This window comes from Aedes albopictus, chromosome 2 (genome assembly GCF_035046485.1).
Source record: "Aedes albopictus strain Foshan chromosome 2, AalbF5, whole genome shotgun sequence".
NCBI classification, from domain to species: domain Eukaryota; kingdom Metazoa; phylum Arthropoda; class Insecta; order Diptera; family Culicidae; genus Aedes; species Aedes albopictus.
The window spans coordinates 34,917,967-34,938,943 of NC_085137.1; the positions used below are offsets into that span (position 1 = coordinate 34,917,967).

General features: G+C 36.5%; 1 protein-coding gene across 2 annotated transcripts in view; it reads left to right on the top strand.

Annotated features, from left to right (window-relative positions):
- The window catches only part of LOC115268599 (neuronal acetylcholine receptor subunit alpha-7-like), a 437,921-nt gene that overhangs the window by 243,607 nt on the left and 173,337 nt on the right, over positions 1 to 20,977 (top strand). The window lies entirely within an intron of this gene.

A 20,977-nucleotide genomic window follows, 5' to 3' on the forward strand; every position in this document is an offset into this window, starting at 1 on the left:
TATATCGTTCGATGCAGCTCTCGCTGGGCTGGAAAAGTAGGTATGGTGACGACGACGGACAGAACGAAGGGTTCGGGAATTTGAAGAATGCTGCTAGTGAGCGGAAAACTATGACGAAGACCGGCAGCGGTTTTTACGTTTTATTTCCGTTCGTATAAAAATGGGAGAAAATTATTGTGGTTTTTGATAGTCAGACTCTGCTTCTGTTGACATTTTCAAACCCTAGTGGTTTGTCGTCGTCGTAATTTTCCGATTGATATCGTGACAATCAAGTTTTGTTTAGAAAAAAAAAACTGAAATTGGGACTCATTTAGTCGTTAGTGGTTCACGCGCGGGTACTCATTATGTATGTCCATGCTGAAGGTAACGGGTTTGAATCCCGATCACTCTAGATACTTTTTATAATGTAAATTTGTTTGAGTTCCTTGGGCAAAGAGTGTCTTTGTACCTGCCTCACGATACACAAACCCAAATTGCCGTTAGCAGAGAAGCTTTCAGTTAACAACTGTGGAATTTCTCATAGCATACTAAGCTGAGAAGCAAGCTCTGTCTCAGTTCCTCACGGTCACCCATAACACAGAAAAGAAAGTAGTTTTTTTTTTTCAACATCGTCGCATCCTCAAGCATTCAACTTACATCACACTACTCTCCAACTGAGAAAGCTCAAAACCGCCAACCGAAGACGACGGAAGTCAAACTGTCGAAACGAATTGCTTGGCTCATATTTTATTTATTAAACAGCATTCCATCCACCACTTGGTCGGATCGAATCCACCTCGGAAAGGACACCTCGGAGATTTCACGACTGCCTTCATCTCTCATGGTTCACTTTAGCCCTCCATGACGCCATCCATGCGGACTCATCCGTCCCGGGCATTTGGATGTACCTACTGCAAGGTACATATGGCAGCCTCACAGTTGGGGTATCGGATGGCGCTTTTCTTCGCCACACCACCCACCAACCAACCAGCATTCAGCAATCGACACGTGAGCACGTTGTTTTTCCGAAGCGGAGGAGGTACATACTACACTACACTCCACTCCGGTGGCAACTTGGTGAAAATCCATGAAAAAGCGATTGGAAAATTGACTGTGAATTCGGGATGCCACTCAGCTCAGTGCACAATGGTGCCCAATCAGGGATACAGGTTGATTTATGAAGCTTTCTCTAGTGTAGGTACAGGAATGCTTTAGTGGGGTGGGAATCCACATCAGGGAGCTTGAAAATATTGTTTACGAATGGTTGTTCACATGGGTTACGTACACCCATCAATAATACACCCATGGTTAAGTGTGCAATATCGGGATAATGGTCCATGTAAAAATGAAATAGTCTCACCAATATCATGGAAGTTTTCAAGATTTTTCTAAGATTTTGAGAAATTTGTTCGGAAATTACCTCCAAAGATTTGTTCAGAAATTCCTCCAGACATTTCTTCAGAATTTATCCGAGGAATTCTTTCAGAAAATTTTCCATCAGAGAGTTTCTGTTTAGGAATTTGTTATAAGATTCCTTCACAGGTTTCTTCAGGGTTTCCATAGAAATGCTCCCATGTTCCTCTTCAAAAAAACTTCTAAAAATCCATCCAGTACTTCTTGTGGAAAGCTGACAAAGATACTTTCAGAAAATTTTACATTGTCTCTTTCAAAAACCTTCCACGGTTTTTGAAAAAAATATTCCAGCGATTCCTTCTCTCTCAGAAAATTCTCCTAAGATCCCTACATAAGTGCTTCGAGAGATTCCTCGAAAAACTCCCATAGTGATTTTTATACATTTTTTTGTCTTAGAATTTGTTTCGAATTCCTTTGAGGATTTTTTTCAGTACTCATTTTGGACATTTTAGGATGCCTTCCGAAATTGCTTCATGGATGTCTTTAGAAAATCCTCCAGCAGTTGCTTCCAGCAGCATTCCTTTAGAAATTTCTCCAGGAGTTTTTTTTTATTCTTCAATCACCTAACCTAATTTTACAGCTCTTTTATCCACTAGGGCACTGCGTGAGCGATTCCAATTGGAAGCTGTACTTACAATCTGTACAGCGCCTAAATGTATTCTGAACTAATTCTACTATATCCAACTGGTGGCCGTTGCGCTGCTTTCACTTTCTACCCTATCATGGTAGAATGATGAGCACGAGGAAGCTGATGTGTGGATGTTGGTTGTACCTGTTTGCAGTCCGATTGGGGGTCCATTATGAGTTGCCGTTCGCCGTTGTCCAAGTATCCGGATCCGTTTGAGCCATGGGGCTCAGAAGGGGGTCAGTGTCAGCTGCTCTCAGGGGGAAAGAGCAACTGACGAAAGTGCCGGGGCTGGGATCGAAACCATGACCATCTGCTTATGAAGCAAACGTGTAGCCAAAACGCCACGGGCCCCGGCAACTCTCTAGAAGTTGTCATAGGAAATTTGCAATGTATTCCTTAAGGATTATCTCCACGATTTTTTGCAGGAGATCCTCAAGAGCAGTCTTGTGCATTATCACCATCATAACACAAAAAAGCCGCAACATCAACATTGCCCGTCTTCTTCCATCAACGCTGCAGCCGACCGTCGCTATGTTTTTTTTTTCTTTGAACTTGTCTTGACGACTGGCTAAGACCACTGACCGTCGCTATGTTGCAAACGAACACACTCGAGACGAACGCATTGATACGGTGGCTGCCGCCGCCACTCTCTTTCTCTGCGCATCTCCTGAGCAGCCGAACGCTTGTTAACCGTCATTCCGACGCAGAGCTATGTCACTCACTGCTGGGTGACTCTCGCCTGAAAATGCCAGGATGAGGGTCAATTTGTTAAGTAGTATTGCATGGCGCAGAAAACACAAACATAGCACGCCCTATGAATAGAATGCAAGGCGTAGAACAAAAATTCGCTTCGGTGTTTCATCGTGTGGTTCGAAAACAAGAGACGATCGCTGCTGCTGGATGTGGTTGACTCTGCATTGAACGAGGGTTGGCTTGAGTGGCTTTTGTGTGAATCGATTATGTTTTGATGGACTGCGTTTGTCGTATGAAGTGATGGTTAAAGCGAGTGTCGTTCGACATTGACCATCCTGAAACTGCACAACCCTGCTCAAGAGATTTCATCAGAAACACCTCTAGAGATTTCTGGAGAAATTTCTTCAGGAATTTACCTTAAAATCTTTCGTGGATTTTCGCAGGTATCCTTGCATGGATTGTTTCGGAAATAATTTTGAAGATAATTAAAAAAAAAAAAAAAACTTCAAGTGATTCGCTCCATATCATATCGCTCCAGAAATTCCTTAAAATAAATCAAAGATTCACAATTTGTTCAGATTTTTTTTAGAAAATCGTCTAAAGTTTCATTCAGAAATTTCTCCGGTAACTATTCGTGTGATTTTTTTTTCAAAAATCTCCCAGGTAGTGAAGTGGAACCATTTCGGCAGGGGTCCCATTTTAGGCACTCTTCTGCTATAACTCAGCCAATTCTGAACCAATTGGCACAGTTTTTGGAACGCGATGAGATACGTATAGTATCTAGCCGAGTAAAAAGTTTCAAGACAATTGGTTTGGAATTGACTGAAATGTAGCGAAGAGTGTCCAAAATACCGGCCGTTGCAAAAGTGGTTCGCTACCCAATTCGTTGAGAAATGCCTCCAATGCTTCTTTCAAAAATTCTTACAGTGATTTTTTGAAAAAAAAAATCCTCTCGGAATCCATTTTGTAATTCCTTCAGAATTGTTTCAGGGATTCCTTCAGAAACTTTCCCTGATCAACTTTCAGGAAGTTCGTTTTGTATCAAAAAATGAGAAAATTCCTCCAGAAATTTCTCTTTCTCTTCAGTTAAAAAATCTTGCATTGATTTTTGCAGAAATACCTCCATGGGTTGTTCCAGAAAAAGATCCGGAGATTCATACTCACAGAAAATTCCTACAGATTCTTTCGGATATTTCGCGATTGATTGTTCTAGAAAATCTTCCATAGATTTTCTTAGAAAAATCTCCAAGGATAATAGGAATTATTCAGATTTTTTTTTGCTGCGTATAGTTCAAAAATACTCTTATCGATCCTGTTAACAGTTGTTCTAGAAAATCCATAATGTATTCTTGAAATCCTTTTATTTTTTGTGTAGATTTCTTCTGAAATTCCTTCATGAATTTCATTGGAAGATCCTGATGGAAGTCTTTGAGAAATCTCTCATTGGATTCTTTTGGAGAATCTTCCACGGATTCCTACATCGGTTCTTTCAGAAATATTTCGAGAATTCTTTTACAAGATATTCTTCAGGGAATGCCTTCAGAAGTTCTTCCACGGAATTATCTTATTTTTTTCTGAAGGATCCAGGGATTCGATGATAAAATCCTTCGGAGATTGGATTAAAAATTTCTAGGCATTACATTAACCTTCCTATTACATCACGCTGAGAGCTGCTCACTGAAGTAGTGTACGGCATACGACTAAAGCTCTTTTCTCAAAAATTTATCAGTGAAGCCTTACAGAAAACTTTTGCACATGTTTTTCAAAAAAACCTTCTATACATGCGTTCAGAAATTGCTCCTGCAATGCCTTCCCACTATCTTTAGAAGTTTTACTAAATATTCCATAATTTTTCTTTTTTCCAGTTATAAGTTATGAAAAACTTCTAAGATTTCATTCACAAGAATAATCCAGATATTCCTGTAGGGGTTTTTAAGAAAATTTTCAGAACATGTTTTAGAAAATCTTCCATTGATTGCCTCATAAATTCATAAAAGGTTTCCTTTAAAAAAATTTTTAGTGATGCGTTCGGATTTTTTCAGGAATAACTTTAGAAACTCTCTCATCGACTCAATCTGAAGTTCTTGTAGAGAATCCAGAAAATTGTATTTGGATTCTTTTTGATTTTCTTTCTAGGGTTCGTCCACGGCTTCTTTCAGAAATTTCTCCGTTTAGAATTAATTAAATGAGACATTCCACCATGAACTTACTCAATGATTCTTCAATTGTTGTCTTCAGAAGTATTTCCAGAGGTTGTCCCAGAATTTCTCGATACATTCCTTTAAAACCTATCCTAAATTTTCAGTTTTACCTTTGTGGATTCAGAAATTGTTTTGAGGATTGTTTCGAAAAATCTTCCATAGATGTCTTCCTGTAGCGATTAATAATTTTTCCAAAGATTAGTAATTTTTCCAAAGATTTCTTTAGAAATTCCTCTTAAATTTCAATCAGAATTTCTTCAGTGTTTTTAGTGTTAGCTTCTTTGTTTAACGAACAGTTTTAGATTGAAAAAACATCAAAAATGAAAGAAAATAAACATGGCTCGATCCGGGTGATTCGATTATCCGGGATGCAATAATTTTGGAGTCACCCGGATAATCAAGTCCGACCTGTATTCTTTGAAATTGCTCAAAGATCAGAAATTCTTCCTGGGTTTTCCTAAGAAGAACACCTAGGAGTTCATTCAGCTCCGTTAAAAAAAATCTCTCTGGAAGTCCATAACAAATCCAAATTATTCTACAATTTCTTCCAGAAAATTTCCCAAGATTGATATTCCTTCAGAACTTTCTTCAAGGATACATGCAGAAATCTTTCACGGATTCCTTCCAAGTTTCCTTTCAAGAACTCCAGTGGCCCTTTCAAAAATTCCTCCAAGTTGTTCTTCAGTACATACAAGCATATCATCAAACATTTCTCTAAGGATTTTTTATTTTCGAAAGTTTTCCATGATTTTCTTCAGAAATTCCGTCAGATAATCTTCAAGAGACTCGTTTATTAAATTTTACTTCTGTAATTCCTACATTTATTCAGCCAGAAATTTCTCGAATATTCCTTTGGAAAACTTTCCACGAGTTTCTTCAGAAATTTTTCCAGGGACTATTTCAGAAATTCCTCCAAAGCGGCTTTCAGGAAGTTTTTCAGTTTTTTTTTTGTAAATTAGTCTTGGGAATCCTTCTGAGATTTCTTCTTGTATTTCATTAGAAAATATGTCATGGTTTTCTTTAAAAAATACCCAGATCTTACTTTATAAAATCTACCAGTCTTTCTTCAGAAATTCATTTGAGGTTTTTTATAAAAAAAAACTGAAACTGTTTCTGAAACTTCATGAGGGCCATCTTCAGAAATATTTCCTGGGATTTTTTTAGAAAATCTTCCATGCATTACCTCAGAAATTACAGAAATTCTTTCACTTCTTCAGACATTTCTCTGAAAAATCCTCCAAAATATTCTCCGAGGATTCCTGTAGATTTTTTTAACATTTCAACATTAATTCCTTAGAAATATATATTTAAAATCTAACTTGGATTCCTTAAGAAATTCATGCAATTTGCTATTTCTTTAGAAAATACCTCAAATTTTCTCCCAGAAACTTATCCAGGTCTGGGATGGACAATTTTTATTAACACCACTTTCGGTGTAAATTTCTGTTCGTACGCATTACCCGTCCAGAATGCTGTCGCCGATTAACATTTTCCCCTAAGTGCAGTGAAATTACAAATAACGAAATAACACTTTTATGGTATTTCTCATCCCTGATCCAGGAATTACTTAAGAAAATTTTCCAGGGGTTCTTTCGGAATTCTTTCAGAGCTTCCTTATGAAAACCTTACAGGCAATTCTTGAGAAATTCGTCCAAATATTTATTCAGAAGCTCCTTTGGAAATTTCTCAGTTTTTTTTTATGAAACCTCTTCTTGAGCTCCTTACAAAATTGCTTGAGTTCCTTTACACAATTCTTTAAGAATTATTCTTTGAGAAAATTCTCAGAAATTGCTCCAAAAATTCCTTAAAAAAACTGCTGAGGATCGTTTTGGCAAATCCTCCAGTGCACAGTGGGAAAAATCGACCCCAAAAACGGATCTTTTAACGCCGCTGGTTTCGGTACGTGAAGAATACCATTTCTGACTTAAAAAAAAATACGAGAAATCGATTGATGCTTAATTAATTCACCGCACGGCACGGAGAGTGGTCCATTTTGCCCCATTTTGCCCTTTTTTCATACATGAAGAGAATCAAAATGTATTTTCAAACAACATTCACGACTGTAGATCATTGAAAATAGCTGCAGGTGTAATAAGAGGTTCATAGCAATCATAAAAATACTTGAAAAATCCCTTCACATGCTTATTTTGCCCCATATGCTCCAACAACTGCTAAAAATTTTCACTTTTACCTAATTTTGAATGGATTTTCAATGATACTGATTTGAAGTTGATTTTTTGGCATAAGCAAAAAGCGCTAAATCTATTATCACCAGAATCATCTTTGGGAGTTGTCCAATTTGCCCCATTTTGCCCTATTTGCATATAAAAAGGATATTTAAAATGTATTTATAAGAAACAGATATTGTTGGGAATGTTGAAATTAGGTTAAGGAACAATTGGCAGCTAAGAGTAATCATGCGCGTATATAAAAGATATTTTCCCTATTTTACCCTACATGCCCCGAAACCTGCTGGATAATAACATATTTTGTATGGTTTTGTAATGTCACTGATTGCAAAACATAAATGAGATAATTTTTCATACATACAAATGCGGTTTATCGTTCAATACTAGAATCATTCCGTGAATGGTACAAACAACTGTCTATTTTACCCCAATTTGCTCTGATTTTTTTTTGTTATGTAATGAATTTATAATTAAATTATTATTCCTTATTTCCATTGGTGCTGAAACCAATGTAATCGAAAATACAGTCATATATACATATATGACTTTTTCTATAACTTCAGCTTTTCATGGGGAATTAAGGGTAAAATAAGCAAATGTGTCAAATATGAACAAAACTGATTAAATAGGTCGTCTTAAAGTACCAATATGTAAATATAAAAGATGCTACATTTAATCAGTTTGGTGCATCTCTGACACATATCAAGATTAAGATTAATGCTTATTATGCCCTCAATTCCCCACCAAAATCAAGAATTAGAAAAAAGTAAAAAAAAAATACGTAAAAAAAATACCTGTCCTTTTAATTACATTGGTTTCAGTACCAGAAATCGATTAATTCGGACATAAGCAAACACGAGAACTCAATTTATTCATGAGACGACAAAAATCAGGACAAATTGAGGTAAAATGGCCTTCCCGTGAATGATTCTAAAGCTAATCGATAAACTGTATTTGTATGTATCAAAAATGATCAATGACTTCGTGATGCAACCTACATCATGGGTGGTGTTACAAAACAATACAAAAAATGTGATCATCCAGCAGTTTTAGGTGCATGGGTGCATGTGCAATAGGAAAAATATCTTCCATATATGCGCGTGATAGCTGTTAGCTTCCAATTGGACCTAAAACTAATTTCAACGTTCCTTAGCAGTATCTGTTTCTTGTGCATTTTAAATATCCTTTTTCTATGAAAATAGGGCAAAATGGGGCAAATTGGACAACTCCCGAAGATGATTCTGGTAATAATAGATTCAGTGCATTTTGTTTATGCCAAAAAAAAACAACTTCAAATCAGTAACATTAAATATCCATTCATAATTAGGTAAACATGTGAACTTCCGGCAGTTGTTGGGCCATATGGGGCAAAATAAGCAATTTAAAGGATCTTCCATGTATTTTAATGATTGCTATGAACCTCTAATTACACCTGCAGCTATTTTCAACGATCTACAGTCGTGCTTGCTGTTTGAAAGTACATTTTGATTATCTTATTGTATGAAAAAAAGGGCAAAATGGGGCAAAATGGATTAGTTCCCGTGCCGTGCGGTGAATGAAATTAGCACCAATCGATTTCTCGTATTTTTTACGTCAGAAATGGTCTACTTCATGTACCGAAACCAGCGGCGTTAAAAGATCCGTTTTTTGGGTCGATTTTACCCACTGTGCAGTGGTTCAGGAATTCTTCCAGGGAATCTGTAAGAAATTATTTACGAGGGCTCTTCAGTTATACCTCAAAGATTTTTTTTCGGAAATTTCTCCAAATTTTTTGTAAAAAGTCTGCAGAGAATTTCCAACGGATATTTTCAAGGATTGTCTTGGAAATATCTTCAACCCTTTCTTCTGAAATTCTTCCATGGGTTCCTTCAAGAGTTCGTACAAGTATTCCTTCACAGGTTTTTTTTTTCAGTTATTCTAGCAAGAATTCTTCAGGGTATATGTGTATTGCCACAAATGGAGACGACCTACTGATTGCCCCAAAAATTACTCTAAGGAAAAGCATTCTTCTACAAATTTGTCCACTGATTATTCCAGAAATTCATTGAGAAATTTCTCCGACGATGCCATCAAATACACATTCCTTCTGAAGTTTCTCCAAAGGTTGTCCCCAGGTTCCTATCACGGGTTTGCTCAGATATTGTTCCGTGGGTTCTTTCAGCAATTCTTAAGAGGATTCTTACTGTAAATATCTTTCAGGTGATTTTTCGGGCCCATATAGCCGAGGCGGTAAACGCACGGGTATTCAGCATGACCATGCTGAGGGTGACGGGTTCGATTCCCGGTCGGTCCAGGATCTTTTCGTTAAGGAAATTTCCTTGACTTCCTTGGGCATAGAGTATCTTCGTGCCTGCCACACGATATACACATGCAAAATGGTCATTGGCAGAGGAAGCTCTCAGTTAAAAACTGTGGAAGTGCTCATAGAACACTAAGCTGAGAAGCAGGCTTTGTCCCAATGAGGACGTTACGCCAAGAAGAGGAGAGGAGGAGTGATTTTACAAATAGCTCCGGCGTTTCTTTTAGAAAATCGAAATTCTCATTTCTGTTAAACATTTTACCTTAGATTCTTTCAAACGTTCCTACAAAATTTCATTCTGAATTGTTTCCGTTGATTCTCTATATAAATCTTTAAAGAATTTATTAAGAATTTGCTCGTAGGCTTTGATAAGAAATTCATCCATATATTTCAGAAAATCCACCAGAAATTCTTCAAAGTTTTTGGAAACTAACCTTGGAAACTTTTTTCCAGAATTTTTTTTTCTGGGATTCATTAGAACATTTCTAGCAGGATGCTTTAACAAATTTTTCACGAATTCATTCAAAAATTTCTCCAGGAACTCCTCCAAAGAAATTTTCTTTTAGAAATTCCACTAGAGCAGCTTCTAGGAAGTTTTTCAGGTTTTTTTTTTCAGAAATTAGTCTAAGAAATCCTCTTGAGATATCTCCATAGGTTCCATTAGAGAATGTTCCGTGAATTTCTTCTAAAATAAGTATTTTTGCTTACGCCATGAAACACTTCAGGAATTCCTCCAATTTTTTTGTGAAAAGGTTCCAGGGTTTTTTTTCTCAAACTCTTCTAGGAAACCCTACATCACAAATTTCTCGAGGAATCATTTTGGAAAATCTTCCATATTTTTGTCAAATATTTCTTCAGGGATGTTTTCAAAAAAAAAAAAAAATTAGGAAGTCATTCGGAAATTTCCTTCTGGGATTTTTTTTCCAGAAATTCTACCAGAATCCTTAAAAAAAAGTCTTCAAGGATTCTTCTTCAATTAGATTTTCTTTCGAAATATCTCCAGGGATTCTTTTAGAAATTCTTCCACACATGAGATTATTTTGCAGAAATATACCTTTAGAGAGGATACTTAAAATTTTCTGTCTGTAAGTTGGTGTGAAGAATTAGTAGTAAGTTAAAATTCACAAATACAAAAAAACTAAAAAAAAAGAATTCCGTAAGTTGACCAGGGATTTCTTCAGAAATCTTTCAAGGATTTATTGAGAAATTCTTTCAGAGATTCTCCAGACATTCCTTCCGAAATTTCTCTAAAAAATTCCTAGAAAATCATTCGTGGTTTCCTTCCAAAATTTCTCCGTGGGTTTTTTTTAAGTTCCCCAGGTGCAATTAAAAAATTTAAAACTGATTCTTTCATATAATCTTCTAGGGATTCTTTAAGAAACTCATTCAGACAGTCATTCCGGTATTCCTCTAAGATTTTCTTCAGTAATTTTCCCAAAGATTTCTTTAAAAAATCTTCCAAGGATTGCTTCAGATAATTCTTCACGGATTCCGATTTTTTTCACGGTTTTTTTAGGGGTAGTATTTCTTTCAGAGTACCATTGGAAATGCCTTAAAAATGTCTGTAGGTTTTTTTCAGGCCTTTATCCATAAATTTATGCAAGTATGCATCCACAGACCTTAGTGACTCTAGTAGAAGTCGATACAGAGATTTCAAAATTCAGTAATTCTTCAGGGTATGAACAATGTTCATTGAACATATATTTTCTCATAATTTCGTTCAAGGATACTCCTAAGAATTTCTCCACGGATGCTTTCAGCAATTCATTGAATAATTTCGTTAGAAAGCCAGGTGTTTCTTTAGATATTTCTTTAAGAATTTCTTCAAAAAATCTGTTACACAATCACAAAGTTTGCACAACCTTTTACTAAAATATGCCTAACAAAAATTGCTTCGATTGTTCTGAAATTAGGAAAAATCCGTACCTATTTGTATGTTTATGAAATTCAATATTTGTAAAATCCATGTCTGTCATGTGAAAAGAAACTTAATTGCTGAAAGAACTGTACTTGGATATTTCATGAGGAGTGTCAAACCGATCACTGTTACCCCATATTGTTGAATGAAGAAGATTCATTTAAATTTTAAAATAACAAACATTTACCTACATGCAGTAGTAGCATGACCTTTTCCTCATACGGCGAGTACCAAGATGGTGAGCCATCTTCACAGCATTCCATCATCGTCATCGCTGTCATTAGGTACTACACAGGAAAACCAAATTTGTTTGCCATTTCATTATGCCAAAATACGATTAACTTCTTCCGCTCGGTCCGCCGCGGTCTTACCATTACCATATCCCTCTGCCTGTGGCTAATGCTGCCTGGTAGCTGAGTGAAACTTTTCGCGCCCCGAATTCTCGGCTCAGCCCAGCCAGCGCAGTGCCACAACTTAGTGCTGTAGTAAGCGATTAGAGCGCCAGCTTCTCGTGCGATGATTATTCACGAGATTCATTATTTTCCAACTTTTACTGGGGTGGAATAATCCCTGCCGTTGCGTATCTTGGCGCTCTCGCCTGGGTCTCCACCGCGTGAAAAAGCACATCCTCATGTATTCGTTAATGAAGAGTCCGGAGTGTGGTACTGGAGTATGTACACCACTTTTGAAAAGCAAATTCTGCGATACTGGAAAAGATAGTTGCCACCACGGGTTCCGCACGTTTGTTCCAATAACATTAATGCAAATGTACGAATGGAGTTCGTTTTTAGTATGCTGCGAATTCACGCTCTTAGAATTACGAATGTAATGTAAACGGAAGCGTTTTTCGTTCTAGGAATCAGCAAGAACACCGAAACAGCAGATGATTTCAGTACGCGGGCGGGCGGCCGGCAGTTGAATTTCTGGGAAATTTTCTGGTGGCAAGAAGCGAAACAAACTTCAACCAAGCGGAACCGTATTGGAAGAGTTGCCTTTCCATTTCCGGCTAGTCAAGCGGAAGCTTTTACATGGAATTCAATTTGTGCGCTATCGGGGAGACAAATTAGTTGATTTATTTGGTGAAGCCTTGCTTTTTTCTGGAATGTGTTACAATTTTGTTCCCGTGCATTAATTTGTAAGAATCAAAAGTGAAAAGTCCTTTTAGATTATGTTGCTGATTTGACAGATTAAGATCGCTGCTCCGATCTAATCGGCAAGCTCGAGGTGATTAATCTCTAGTTAATCGTTGCATAATTTGCTGACTGATTTTTTCACAGAACTCCTCTGTGTATCCTAGAAGAATTTCCTTTGGATGCGATTTAAATGTTTTCGCAGAGAACCATTGAATGAGTTCGCACAGGAATCCATGAGAGAATATTTGAAAGAGAGATAGAATTCCTGAAGGAAAAATTTCATAGATTCTAAATGGGTTTTTGACGGAATTTCTGAAAAGAGAATTACCCAAAGTACCTCTCGAATAAATTGCTAAGCAAACTTTAGACTTAGACAAAGTTTCTACGTGAATCTGAGTGAAAGTAGCCCATTCGATGTTCATATATTTGAATTATTTAAAAAATCAGAATCATATCTGGAGTTCGGATAGAGCTGCCACCATGTTGCTGTAAAGTTTAGATTTAAATGGTATATCATATGATTCTCATTGAGGTAAGTTTCATAAGGAACGAATTGGACAGATGTTTTAAGTATCAAACCTCTATTGAACTTTTCCCAAGCAATTTTCCGGGTTTATCTGGGAATTTCTTGTCAGATTTCACCCACAGTTGCTCCGGAAATCTTCTCGGAATTTCGTCCGATGTTCTTCACGTTTTTCTCAAATTTCGCTGAGATATTTTTCGTCGCTGATTCAAAACCTGCACAATACCAAAACAAACAATTTTCAATACCAGAATGCCCGACCAATACTTTGTATTGGTATGATACTCACGTTGGTATGCAGCAGTAATGTGTCAGATATTCGTTCCTGCTCGGGATGTTACAGTTCATTGTAAATATAACTATGTACTGTTACTGTCAAGACCTAAACTTCGGGACAGTTCGGCCGACCCTAAATGGCCCAAAGGTTCAGAAAAATATCCAGTAGACTTCAGGTTGGTCCAATAACCGCGGTTGATTATGTATTGAGCGATTCCAAGCAACAGCATCAAAATTAAGGAAATTTTTTAATTCATGATTTTCTATTGAACTGAAACTTTGCACAGTTTTTCAGTTCCATCTAAATCGCCATTTTTCGATATCAAATTTTTATTTTGAATCACGACTAACTTTTCGAAAGGGTGTATGTGAAAATGGTTCAATAATATTCAAAAATCTGTACAGCCAAAATGGTTCGTTCGATTGCTATGAATTTTTCAGCAAAGTTAGATAACTAAATGGTGATTCCTATGAAAATATACACTGTGAAAAAAACATCTTTTTTAACATTAAAAATATCATTTTTGTCACAAAAACTCAAATATCTCAAAACCCTATCTTTTTACCAACGCAATTTTTTTAGGGAAGACGGTCCATTGTATTAGCAATCTACCATAAAAATTTGGTGATGGTAAACTAATAAACAAAAAAGTTATAACATTTCAAACATTTCACAATTTTCACATTTGGTAAATATTTTTTTCTGTGTAAATTATTTCGGTCAGAAATCGCAGTTTGATGCTGATTTTATTGTTCAGCAAAGTTAGATAACTAAATGGTGATTCCTAAGAAAATATACACTGTGAAAAAAATCTTTTTTAACATTAAAAAATATCATTTTTGTCACAAAAACTCAAATATTTCAAAACCCTATCTTTTTACCAACGCAATTTTTTTAGGGAAAACGGTCCATTGTATTAGCAATCTACCATAAAAATTTGGTGATGATAAACTAATAAACAAAAAAGTTATGACAATTCAAACATTTCACAATTTTCACATTTAGTAATAATTTTTTTTAGTGTAAATTAGGCTAATACAAATTTCGATTTTCTCTTATGTCACCGCCCCCTCGGAAAATTTTGGTCGGAATTCAACATTTTGAGGGGGGCACAAATAAAATGTTCAAGAAAATCAACAAATTTAAGGTGTAATTCGAGTTCCACAGAAACTTTCTTAATAAATCCGATGAGTTTATCTATGTTGCCTAATTGTTTGGATATTTTTCCATCGAATACATTTATTATTTATCATCCTCCCCCTTAACGAGTCAACGAGCGCTGTGACAAAAGAAGAAAATGAGATTTGTTCCTGCCTTTATTTCGGCCGGAAATCGCAGCTTGATGCTGATTTTATTGTTAATGGCCTTGCGTGAGTAAAACAAGCTGTTTTTATTATGTATTATGTATATTATATGTACAGTAATGTTCCGATTTTATCACGCCCTCCACGCATTAGTCGTTTATTCATTATTTGCTGTTACATTTGAGGACAAGTGTTTTCCCTCTTCTTCAAAATGAATGTTGAAAGCGTGTTTTGCAACGTTAAAAATATTGAAATGGGTATAGATGTTGAAGTATATATCAAAGCATTTTTGAAAAGGGGCGTGATTAATTGTTTAAACTGATGTCGCTGATGGTACGGTGACATGACTCTCTGCACTTAGCACTTCTGGCAATTTCTCAGTTGTTGTCGTTTTCGAACTTCCTACGCCCTGCTTTACCGATGATATACAGATGGCTCGTTTGTCAAAGTCTAGACGGCAGGACGTGCAAATGCGTAAATTTGGATTCAATTTGGGCATTACCAGTCTCTTTCAGATTATCTATGGTGCTTTCGGTGAGATTTCGTAACTCCTTTGATCATTTTTTTTTCATCGAACGGTCTACAAGAGAGAGTTGAGTTGAAGACCTTTGAGAAAGCGACTGTTCATGTTGTTCGTTAGATTATAATAAACAAAATCACTTATTAGTTTTAACTGACTAGTTTGGTGTTGTTTGCTTGGCTGAAGAAAAAATTTACTATTTAATATCCATAGCGGTAGTATTTTTTTTTTGCTTTTTCGTGAGCATTGTCATGGTATGTATACAGACAAACAAACGTAACACTGACGAAATTTTCATTGACCACGCCTTTAACGATCAATCTTGGTTGTGGCTTTCATAACCAGAAGAGTGCCCATCATTTTTCTTTGCGTTTGACGTTTCACACTAGCGCCTTCTGATGACGATATTGCACATCGCAGTATTTCGTGAAACATTTCCACCAGGTGGGGGTAGTGTGAACTGGGCGATGGATTTTCACGTGGTAGGTAACTCTCATGCATTTGTTGTTGTTGAAGTTACTCGCATTCTTCCGATCATAAAGTCTGTTCTCTAAGAGGTATTTTTTTTTAAGATAAACTAGACGTATACGCGTATATAAAACTTTTATTATACAGCTTTTGTCTTAAAAATAAGTTTAATTCCATTTTTCTTATAATCAACAGCTTTTCAACACTATCAAGGGATTTTTTCACCAGTCACGTACAATAAAAAGTATGACACTCTCAATATTTTTGATCAAAACACTGGATCGCGTCTAAGTTTCAAATAGATACTATAGAAATTATGAATAATCAAACAAAAGTATCATGAAAACAACTTGTTTAATTCAGGCGGTAGCCTTTACAATAAAATCAGCATCAAAAAATAATTCTCAAAATAATTTACACAGAAAAAAAATTTTTTTTGTTACTAAATGTAAAAATTGTGAAATGTTTGAAATGTCATAACTTTTTTGTTTATCAGTTTACCATCACTAAAATTTTATGGTAGATAGCTGATATAAAGGGCCATTTCCCCTAAAAAATTAACGTTGGTAAAAAGATAGGGTTTTGAGATATTTGAGTTTTTGTGACAAAAATCATATTTTTTTAAGTAAAAAAATTAATTTTTTACAGTGTATATTTTCTAAGGAATCATCATTTAGTTATCTAACTTTGCTGAAAAATTCATAACAATCGAAAAATCCGTTTTTGCTGTACAGCTTTTAGAATATTTTTGAGCTGTTTTAGCATACACCCTTCTGAAAAGTTAGTCGTGAGTGAATATGAAGGTTTGATATCGAAAAATGACGATTTAGATGAAATTGAAAAACTGTGCAAAGTTTCAGATATTTTTGAAATGGTCGCTCAGGATCGACTGACATGACTCCGTGGAATTCCTCTATTGTTACTCAGTATAACAGATATGGCTATTGTTACGAGTGTAGACCTGACATTCTGAACTCCAAGGTAGTTTGGCAGACCTGAAATATCCCTATAGTGTATATAAATGGCATTATAGATTTCAAGAGCATCACGGATCCCAGTAGATTATACAATACTATTATTCATAGCGATACCAAATGAAATTATTCTTGAAGATTTGAAGGACAGAACATCCCAAAATATAAAACACCTTTTGATTTTCCTGACTTTATGGTGTTGAAGATGGTCTAGTTTTTCAATTAAGTCTCAAATACAAATAATCTCATATTTTTTCCTTAATAGAGGACGCATTTTTCAACAACTTTGCTGAAGACAGCCTTCTGTTCTATTCATTGTGTGAATTTATACAACTATTTCTATGTTGGGGTCATATATGACCCCTCCGGCTCAAAAGGGCTATGGGAATATCAAAGTGTCTCGGGAGCATATCTTGGGGGGTTTCAAGGGGTCTCCGGGTCGTTTTAGAGGGTCTTCCGGGATTCTCATGAGGATACAGGCTGGTTTCAGGATTTCTTCATGAGTGTTTCAGGGGCTGGGTGTTCAAAACCTCTCAGGGGGTCTCAAGAACGTCTTGGGAGGCTCAAAGGGTCTCAGAGGCGTTTCAGGGCTTCTGTAACGGGCTCAGGGACTTTTTAGAGAGCTCCATGTGATTTCAACGGGTTTCTGGAGGTTTTAAGGCACTTCAAGGGAGTTTCAGGAACCCTTCAAGTAGTCCCAGTTAGCCTAGTGGTTAAGGCTATGGATGACCAATCCGGACACGACGGGTTCGATTCCCGTTGCAGTCGGGAAAATTTTCTCGACTCCCTGGGCATAGTGTATCATTGTCCTTGCCTCACAATGTGCAAATTCATGCAATGGCAGGCAAAGAAAGCCCTTCAATTAATAACTGTGGAAGTGCTCAAAGAACACTATGTTGAAGCAAAGCTGGCCAAGTCCCAGTGGGGATGTAGAGCCATAAAGAAGAAGAAAAAGACGAAGTCAAGTACTCCCGGGAGATTCCATGGGGTCCGCATCGGGTGTGCAGGGCGTTTCAGGAAGTCTCAGGTGGATTCAGAAGCGATTCAGGGGAGTTTCAGGAGATCGCAGCAGTATTTTGGTTGTTTTAAGAGGGTTTCAGGTGTGGTTTTGCTCTCTAGGGGCCAAGATACGGCCCCGGAGATCCCTGAATTCTCTGAAACGTCCTTCAAACTACTTGAAATTCATCAGGAAGGCTTTAAATCAGGAAGGGCCCATATAGCCGAGGCGGTAAACGCACGGGTATTCAGCATGACCATGCTGAGGGTGACGGGTTCGATTCCCGGTCGGTCCAGGATCTTTTCGTAAAAGGAAATTTCCTTGACTTCCTTGGGCATAGAGTATCTTCGTGCCTGCCACACGATATACGCATGCAAAATGGTCATTGGCAGAGGAAGCTCTCAGTTAATAACTGTGGAAGTGCTCATAGAACACTAAGCTGAGAAGCAGGCTTTGTCCCAGTGAGGACGTTACGCCAAGAAGAGAAGGAGCTTTAAACCCTTCGTCGAACATCTGAAGTCCCCTGAAAAGGTTCCAGTGTATGTATTCCGAGAAAAAAGTCCTGAAAAATCCGGGCAAGAAATCTCGATAAGAACTGCCTGAAAAGAAACCTTAAAGTATCCCGAGACAAATCCAAAGCACGTCTCTGAGAGAAACAGCAGAACGATCACAGCAAGAAGTCTCGGAAATTATTTCCAAATGGAAAATGCAGCTCGGAAGAAACCTTGGGAGAAAGTCCAGGATAAGTTCCGAAAAACTCTGAGAGACATTCTGGGAGCAACACTGGAAGAAATATTTCAATGTAAATTCCGAAGGAAATCCATGCATAACTGCAAAAGAAATTCCGCGAGGAGCAATTGCTGAAGGTATCCATGTAAGATTCTCGGGAACAACTCCAAAGAATAACAACAGGACGAAACCACGAAAAGAGGCCCATGAGAAGTATTAAAAGCAACTCATATATTATTCCTAAATGGAGTTTTGAATGAAGCCTGGAAGAAATCTTGGGAGAAACTCTGAGAGACATCGTGGGAGCAACACTGAAAGAAATATTTCAAAGTAAATTCCGCGAGAACCTCCAGAAGAAATCTATGCGGAACTGCAAGACAAATTCTGCGAGGAGCAATTTCTGAAAGAATCCTTAGAGAAATGAGGAAATCATTGCAAGAATATGTAAAGGAATCCTCGTAAGAATTCCTCAAAGAACATGGGGAAATTTCTGAAGAATGCTTGGGAACTTCTGTTGTAATTCATGAAGGACTACATGGAAGAATATGTAAAATAAACCCTGTAAAATTTCTAAATGAATCCATGAGCAATTTTAGAAGGAATTCATGAAACGTGCATAGAATTGTTGGAGGAATTCCTAACTTCTGATTTTCTGAAACAATTCTCGGAGAAATTTCTGATGCAATCTGTGGAAGATTTTCCAAAATAATCCCTGGAGGGGTTTCAAAGGAAGAACTTGATAGTTTTTCTAGAGGGTTTTTTGAAGAAATTTCTGGCGGAACAATTTATGAAGTAAACACTCTTAAGAAATATTCAAAGAAACGCATGAAGGACTTTCTGAAGTGATCCATACAAGATTTCGTGAAAGAATCCCTGAATAAACTATTGAAGTAATCCATAGGAAATTTTTGGAAAGAAATCCATGAATAATTTTCTAATGGAGCTCATTCAACAATTTTGGACGTAATTCATGGCAGATTTGCAAAAGTTGATTTTGGAGAAAATTTTGGATGGATCTTTAGAAGTTTTTCTGAACAAAAATCTTAAGAAATTTCTGGAGCAAATCCCTAAAAAATTCCAGGAGGATATTCTTAAGAAATCCTTTGAAAAATTTCAAAAGGAATCTATGAAAGACTTCAAAAGAAATTCTTGAAAAAAAAAATGTTGGAGCTATACCTTTTTTTATTTTTTTTTTCGAAGGGATCGCGGATTGTTGGAATTTCTGAAGGAATCCGTGAAAAATGTTCCAATGGATGGGATTTTTGAAGGAAACTATGGAAGAATATTTAATATTTTCGGAAAACAAAATTCTGGATGACTCTCTCGAGAAGAAAGAAATCCCTATTGGCTTTTCTAGGAATCTATGAGAAAAATTCAGAATAAATCCATTTAAGGACAAGGTATTAGGAGAACATTGCTCAAAATTTCTAGAGCACCGTTTTTTAAAACCGTTGAACGGATTTGGATTAACCTTCCTTTTGCATCACGTTGGCAGCAGCTCGCTGATGTAGTATACGGTTTGGGTCAAAAATGACCCTAATGCCAAAGGAGGGTTAAAATGCATCACGTTTTTGACAACCACTGAATAACTAGCGTGATGCATTTTCATCCAAATCCGTACAAAGGTTCTAAAAAACGGTGCTCTAGAAATTTTGAGCTATGTACTCCAAATACCTTGTCCTTAAGGGTTTCTATTGAAAAAAAAAGTGGAAAAGTATTCCTAGATGAATTTCTGGAGATATTCAAAAAAGATTTTCTGTAGCCATCCTTGAGAGTTTTCTCAACTCATTCTCTGTGAAAATTCTGGAAGAATTCCTAGTGGTTTTTTTTAAGAATTCCCATTTGTTATGCAATCCATTAATAACATTTCCGAATTAATCATTGCAAGATTTGAAAAGAATCCTTGAAGACATTTTCAAAGAAATCCCTGGAGGAATTTCCTAAAGGTTTGTTGGAATATTTCCTGAACTCTCGGAAAAATATCTGAATAAATCTTCAGAGCAAATTTTGCATAAATATATAGAGGACTTTCTCAAGGAATTATTGTTTCTAAAGTTTCTAAAAGATTTTTTTTATGAAACTCATTAAGGTATTCTGGGAGGAATTTCCAAAGCAATCTCTCAAAAAAGTTTCCAATCGAATTTCTGAAAGATTTGTTTTGAAAGAATCCCTGAAGGAATCGTTGACGAACTTTCTAACGGATTCACTGGAGAAATTTCTGAAGAATTGTTTGGAAGATTTTTTTGAAAAACTTCCATAAATAAATTAATTAAATTTCTATTATATTTTTCCAAAATGAATCTCTTGAGAAATTTCAAATTAAATACACTGAAAATAAATGTTGTTTCATTGTACGAAATCGGTTTACAAATGCCATTCGTTGTTTTCTGCAACGAAAAGCTTCGTAATATGCATGAGTTCGTTTCGTATAAAATCGCTCCGACAAGTTTTTCTGTCTCTTTTTTTGTCGGAATAACATAAAACATGCTTTAAAAAAATACCACACGTTCAACCACTTAGATATCACAAGCTTCGAATCACGTATCTTCTGATTTATACCTACCAGTGCTAGCCACCCATCTGTAGACGCTTGTTGAAGCCGTCCGAAAACAACCAGAACGCTTTCCACTTTGGTTCTGTTTATGAATAACTTTTACTTTTCAACCGACAGCATGTTTCCTTTCCTCTTCTCGCACACGCACCGTCATATGGTCCACTGCACGAATTTATGC